Consider the following 7,516-nt stretch of genomic DNA (forward strand, 5'->3'; position numbering starts at 1 on the left):
AGAGAAAAGGTCTGCCCCTTTGTCGCTGCAAACGAAGGAGTCAAGCCCAAAACACCCAACTATATAGGGGGGTTGTGCAAATAAAGGAATGTGTGTGCGCGTGACTGTCCAAAATGAAAGAATTGGCCACATCAGAAACACCCAAATATATAGTGTGTGTGTGTTTGTACAAATAAAGGAATCAGTCAAGCCAGAAACCTGACTATTTAGAGGGGTGGTGTTTGTGCAAATAAAGGAATCGGGGTGTGTATGCATGTCTGTGAGCATGTGTTTGTGCAAATGAATCAGTCAAGCCAGAAACACCCAAATTATATATAGTGTGTGTGTGCAAATAATCAGTCAAGTCAGGAATATCCAAATATATAGGGGAGGGTTGTGCAATAAGTGTGTTTATGACTGCAAAATGAAGGAATTGGTCAAGCCAGAAACGCCCAAATATACAGTGTGCGTTTGTGGAAATAAAGGAATCAGTCAAGCCAGAAACACCCAACTATATGGGGGGGTGTTTGTAAAAATAAAGGAATCGGTGCGTGTGCGTGTATGTGACTGCAAAATGAAATCAGTCAAGCCAGAAACACGCAAATATATGGGGGGGGGGGGGGGGGCACGAAAAGAAAAGGGGGGGGGTGTTGCGCAACTAAAGGAATCGGTGTGTGTGGCTGTCCAAAATGAAAGAATCGGTCGAGCCAGAAACACCCAAACAGCGAGAGGTGTGTGTGTGTGCGCTTGTGCAGAGTAAACAAAGTGGAAGCTGCTTCCTGCAGCTCCTGCGTGCGGGTCACCATTCCCACAGTCCCGCTGCTGAGTTATGTAGGTTACAAAGGAAGGGAGGGCGGGCGCGGGAAGCTCTGACGTCCGCATTTTGTTCCCGGGCTGCTGCAGCCCGTGCGCGCAGGCTCGGCCGGGGACGTGACTCTATGCAATTGGCACTTGACGCTGCCGAAACGAAATGCACATTCCAGGGACACGGAGCCAGCGCCGCCGCGGCCCCGTCACGGCGCTAAGCACCGCCTCCCGCGCTGCTATTTCTGGGCTCGAAGCTCCCTCCCGAGCTCAACTTTTACTTAACGTAGCGAGAGCAGCGTGCACAGGATCCCCGCATTGCGTGTTGTAATAGCCCCCCCTCGCCCTGAGCCAGCTCGGGGCTCTGCGGCTCAGCCCTGCCGCTCCACTCCCTCCCACCCGCCTGATGCTTTGCCATGCTCCTGGCATTTTTGCTATTATTATTATTATTTGCTTGCCACGCGACCGATCTGATTCTGCAGCTCCCAGTACCACCCGTAGCTCCCTCCTTTTTGCCCCCCGGCCTTGGCAGCCTGGGGCTTGCTTTGCTTGGTCAATGGCGATCCTGCACTGCTGGCCATCGAAGCTGAGGCTGCAGCACTGGGCAGCCCAGGTCACAGCCCAGTGGGCAGCCGGGTGTTTCGATGTGGCTTCGAACGAAGTGCTTTGTCATCACAGCGAGCAACTGGCGCCCTGCACCCTGGCTGCTAGGGCATGCTCTCCTCCGGCCGCAGGGGGAGGCTGAGGAAATTATCCCTCCCCCCGCCGCCATGCTCTTGATCCGCCGGCCCCACTGCTTTCCCTTCGGAGCTGGACGAGCGCTGTCTGTCCCCACAACCCCTGGCGTGGCAGGGGCTGGCCTTCCTGCTTTGTAGCAATCACAACTTCTCGGCAGAGGTGAAAGCAGTCGGGACTCGTAGTGGAGGTGACAGCTTTTATGAGACCCACTAGATCGTTGCAAAATAAATAACTAAAATAAAGAGTCTTTCTTTGCAAGCTTTCGGGCTTCCTCGGCCCGGGACAGGTCAACGATTGTAACATTTCTCCCAGGTGGAAATGCAACTGCCTATCTTTCCGCCTTGCTGCGTTTGAAAGAGTTGCTGAGGAGAGAGGGAGAGAAGCGGACGTGGGAGCCCACGAGGGACCGGGCTCTGCAGTTATCCCCTGCAGTTTTACCCCGACTTGGAAGTGGGGTTTAAAAACACGCACAAACAAAGCATGCAAAAGCGCCGCCGGGATTTCCAGAGACGCGGTCGGGCGCTCGTGCCCTCGCACCGCCAAGCCCCGAGGCCCCTCCCCGGACGCCGGGCCGAGGTCAGCCCTGCCCGCGCCGCCTGCAGCCGGGGGCCAGCCCCACACACACACGACCCCGTCACCCGCTGTGCTCTGGTAGCTCCGGGCAGTTTCCCGCCCTCGCGTCCCGGCCCCGAGGGAACCAGCGCCTCCCCCGGGCGCCCTGAGCTCAGGGCCTGCCCCCGTGCTGGGGGAAGCTCGTCCCCCTTCTCAGAGCCTTTGCTGTGGGGCATCGACCAGAAGCAAAGCGGGGTGGGGGGAGACAGTGTGAAAAACACGGGCATAAAAACCCACATCCGAGCAGCGTTTCAAGGGGCGGCCTCTTCCCATGTGCTTTTCCTCTCAGGTTTCACCTTAGTCATCCATTACCGCCGCTGCTTCAGCATTCCCAGCGCGCCTTGCGCCCATTGTTTTGCCTTTTGGGGCTCCTGATTTTTGTATTATTATCATGGTTTTTTCTGGAGACAGAAGGGTTAAGGCTTCTTGTTTCCCGGCTCAAAGCAGCGCCCCCCTTTTATATTTTAAAGCTCCTTTCCGCCCCCTACCCCCCCCTTCTTCCTCCCCCGCTTCTCTAAAGAGCCTTTATCAATGTATACTAAGTAAACAGCGCTTTGTTTTCGTCTTCCACCCACTGCCCTCTTTCTCCAGACTGAAGCTGGAGCCCTTCCAACCCGGCTGCAGCAGTTGCAGCCTCCACACAGCGAGAAGACCAAGGTTTCTAGGGTGAGGCAATGCGTCTGCAATTCGCAGAGACAAGGCAGGAATTGTAATGGGACTTCATCATGTGATGGCTTATGAAAGAGGAAGTCAGGATGCTTTAGTCACGTACTCTTTGCCCTCTTGCTTAGCCTCCAGATTCTCTGAAGGCGGGGGGAAGTACATATATTTATATATGTTGGTCGGCAGCCAAGAAGTAGTGTGTTTGCGCATTTCAGATCGTGGGCAAAGTTGAGTGTGAGCAGTCAAGGCTGCAGGGAAGGAGAATTAAGAGGGGGAGGGGGAGCAACCTTTCAGCTGGGGCTGCCTTCTGGCTGCAGGGCAAACCCTGATTTTCTCCCCCAGAAAAATACCTTGAGGGAAAAGTCAAGATGAGCCCTTTTACATTTATCCCTCCCACCCATTACTGTTGCAAGATAATTCTGGAAGAAAGGACAAAAACATTTCAGAACTCCACATCAAAAGGCTGAACATGATTCTAAGGGGTGGGGGGAACCCTAGCAGTGGCTAAATTAAGTAGAAAATGTGGTTTATAATCAGCTCACATACGTTCTCCGAACTTGAAGTGTGGCACTGAAATGGAGGCTTTGCTTACGTGTTTCTTATGGCTTTTTTTTTTTAAACAGAAAATACCCTTTAGTGCTTATGCACAGACGTCCATTGTCATGTTTCTGTAATAGGAATTGTTACTGTTAGAGGACACCTAATGGTGTTTTGTGGTAATGCCGTGTGCCTGGAGAGGAACTTGTGTAACTACTGAGGGCCACCTCACAGGGTCATTGAACAAAATCTGACCCATGATAAAAAATAACAGCCCTTCAACTGTGCTTAGGGAGGACGTTGTTTCACTACTCCAAGTAGTTTGTAAGGGTGTGACACACTTTTTTAGCTTCCCTAGGTCAAGCATATTCTTCTATTCCCCCCACAAGCTTCCTGTGTACTACCCTCCTATTACTCTCTATTGCAATACCCAGTGCCCTTCCTCACACCATGGCTGCAATGTGTCCTTCTCTTCCCTCTTTTCTTCTGTGCCAGGATACCATATTCTCCTCCCATGGCAAATGTTCAGTTCATTTCTCTGTTCCTCTCTCCCAAAACCCTTCATTTCCTCCTTTCCCCAGGACAGAGCGCTTGTGTCCCTAGTCTCCCCTCCTCTATACCTGGAGTGACCCTTGTGCCCTCTACACTGAGGGCTCTGTGTATGCCCCATCCAATTCATTAGTGTCCATTTCTTTCTTTCCTAGGAAACAAGACCTTATCTACACTGCAAAATTCAACCAGTAGAATTCCAGTTCTGTCCACCAGACTTTGCCTGCACGTATATTCAAAGTGCCTCTAGGGCAGCATTACCCTCCTTTTTGCCAGCAGACTTGCACAACTCCTCCAAGATAGAATAGGTTTCTGCTACCACCCAGCAGCCCACAGAAAGCATGTGTAGACTAAATGCCTTGGTTCCTTTAGCAGCAGGTGCCTTAGCAGGGTGCTCTTCTGTGCCAGGAGAAGGCTGGGATGGGGTGGGATCTTGTTACTCTAGATGTTGCTAATGGGTGCTATTACTCTTTTCCTCAATTTGTAGAGAATTGTGGAGCTGTACACAATAGGGTGGATGCATAGAACATTCCCTGAAACGTTGGCATTGGCCAGATGCAGTTACTGCTTTGCCTCCTGACAATAGCATATATAGTAAAATGCCATTGTGTTGACTGTTGGACCTCACAAACTTGGCTGGCTATAGCCTGACTTTAAATGACAAACCTAACCAATGCACGTTTTGGGAGTGCCATTGTTAAGCATTTGGTATAATATTTGTAGAGCTTCTGCTCCCAGGTTCATTCAGGTAAAAATGTAGCTCCTGTTCCTACACAGGAAAAACACTCATTGACTTGCTGACATTTCTGCCTTGTTATTGCTATTGGAGATGGCAGGTGGCTTGAAAGCATTTTCCAAAAAGGTAAATGTGAGCTGACTTCAGTGGGCGATTTGCCTAGGTAACGACTGCGTGAGGAGTGCCAACCCATTCAGAAGCTCCTGAAGGAATCAGGATACTTGCCTGTAGACAGCCATTCACTCTGCCCAAGAGAGAGTCAGTGGCAGCCATTTTAGAAACATCTAAAGTTTTATTTTTCATATACATGTTTTACTCTTTTGAAAGGAAAAAAAATCCAATCTACTTACGAATTTTTACACACAAAATTCAAGCTGCAGCAGTAAGTGAGGCAGCAAACATTACTTACTATTCAACTGAAACTGGTCCAAAGTACATTAAAGCAAACTATTCTATTGAAACAGAAGAGTCTCGTGGCAGGATAAATAGCACCCTATCTTGAAGTAGCCTCATTGGCCACATGAGCAGGAGGGGCATATGTTTGCAACAGCACAAATAGTAGTAGCACAAATTTGTGCCACTACTTTGTGCTGCAGTGCACGCCCCTGCTCATGCGGTTTGTGCAGGACACATTGCCCTGCTGCTCCATGTGCTTTGTGGGGGAGTGGCTGACTGGGGCACAGCCTGCCTCAGTGCAGGGTGCCCCCATACTGAGGCACTCAGTGCCCCAGCCAGCTGTGGAGTGGCAAATGGAGACGGGGGAGCAGGCACCCCTGCCTGCTTCCGTGTCTCCACATTTGTCCTGGCACACAGCACTTTGGCATGCTTTGCACCGCTTTTTTTCTCAGGATTGTTTTTGTTGCCAAGAAATCCTGGTAGCAAATTTTGCCCCAGCGCTGGGATTGAGCAGTGCGGGGCATGGTTTAACATGCAACATACATGGTTTGTGGCGCTGCAAAGAGCTTTGCGCTGTCACAAACTGCACATGCCTGCATATCTGGATCCAGCCACTGTGAGGAAATTTGAGCCTAATAAAACAATAAGTAATAATAATAAAAAACAAGTTCAAAGACAGATTTTAAAACAAAGCTTGCTACAGCCATATTGGGCTTGTTTCTCTGATGTCCCAAAGTGCCTGTGAGATTTTTAAAACATAAAATCTACATCATATCCTGTTTGCTTTACTCAATGACTTCAGTAGAACTGTTCATACAAGTAAAGTGAACAGGATTTGTCTCTTTGCATTATGCTTTCCATATGGTCTTGCAAGTCCACAAGACATGATTCAAAGCCCACTGTAGTCAGTGGGAGTTTCTTCACTGGCTTCACTGACCTTTGAATAAGCCTACAGTAAACCCTTGTCCCTACAGACATGTTTGACAATGGTTCTCAATACTTTTAGACTCTAGGCACTCTTCATTAGACTCAAGGCAACCCCTGGAAAATGCCTGCTCTTAGCTTTCATAACAATAGAACAGTCCTTCTGTTGTGAAGAACTTGAAAGACCACAACAGGTCAGAGAGTTTATAACACTCTGAATTCCTATTTGAAATCACTAGGTTGATCTTGTGAAATCATGTGCAGGGTTTGCACACCTAACAGGGCTAATATTCTGTGACTGCCTTAAATCTCACAGCAACCCTAGTTGAGAATCATTGACTTATGCATACTTGTAATATTACGCAGCAGTGAATGAATTTAAAGACACGTGTAAGTGTACATATTTGCAGGATGCACATGCTTAAACTTCAAGTGCATAAACTCCCCCTTTCACTGAGGGGAGCTTTCACTTCAGAATCAGGGCCTAAGTTGTGAAATGCTGTTAATCACCAGTGTTTTGCCTGCCTCCACGTACTATAGAGTTATAGCTCAAGAGCTGCTCTAATTAAGGTGCCCGGAGCATCATGTGCATCAGCGTCCTCACACTGAAAAATGGTAGCAAGGGTGATTTAACTAAAGTTCATCAAATGAGCTTTCGTTAAAATGCCCCTCCCACCATTTTGCAGCATGGGGATGCTGATACACGTGATGCTGAAGTCTGCTGGAGCACGGTAATTAATTACCACGCTCTAGCAGACTATTAATGGAGCCTGCTCCAATGTGCTCTAATTACAGTGCATCGGAGCAGCCTTGCTGCACGTGTATAGGAACCCCCAAAAAAGGAGAGATGGAGGTCAGTGCACTACCTCACTTTGGAAATGTGTTAGAGAATTGGAAAAGATTCAAACAGCAGTTTGATTTCGTGGAATCGTAGAAAATTAGGGTTGCAAGGAACTTCAGGAGGTCTTCTAGTCCAACCTCTGGCTCAAAGCAGGACCATCCCCAACTAAATCATCCCAGCCAAGGCTTTGTCTAGCTTGGTCTTAAAAACCTCCAAAAACCTCAGACATTTACATCATATAGAGCTCTTTTATTGACTCTCTGAAGGCTATACTGCTGGACTATATTCTTGGATAAATTTCTTGGTGGATATGGGATACCACCTAAGTGAGACACTCATGAAAAGGAAACAGCAGGGATGTACTGATAAAGCAGCATGTCCCTTATCCACAGATAAGGCCTGAGAAGATGCAAAGTGCCTAATTTTCTTTTATTTTGTTCTGATTTTTCTTTTTAAAACTGTTCAGGCGCATACATAAGTAAGCTAAACTGGAGAGGAATCACACTGTTAAGGAAGAGATCCCAAAACCAGCAAGTTACAAGAAACTGCTTTGGAAAATGTGCTTGTTGGAAAAAAACCAGAACATTTCACACATTGTCATTAATTTTTGTTATCAAATCAGCAGTTCATTTTTTCCCCACTTTTTAGTTAACACAGTTGAAAAAATTAATACAATGCCCTTATTCCCATGAATTAGACCCTGATGAAAGAGATATTCATATAACATTTGGCCAGGG

This window comes from Alligator sinensis, unplaced genomic scaffold (assembly GCF_000455745.1).
Source record: "Alligator sinensis unplaced genomic scaffold, ASM45574v1 scaffold93_2, whole genome shotgun sequence".
In the NCBI taxonomy this organism is placed as follows: domain Eukaryota; kingdom Metazoa; phylum Chordata; order Crocodylia; family Alligatoridae; genus Alligator; species Alligator sinensis.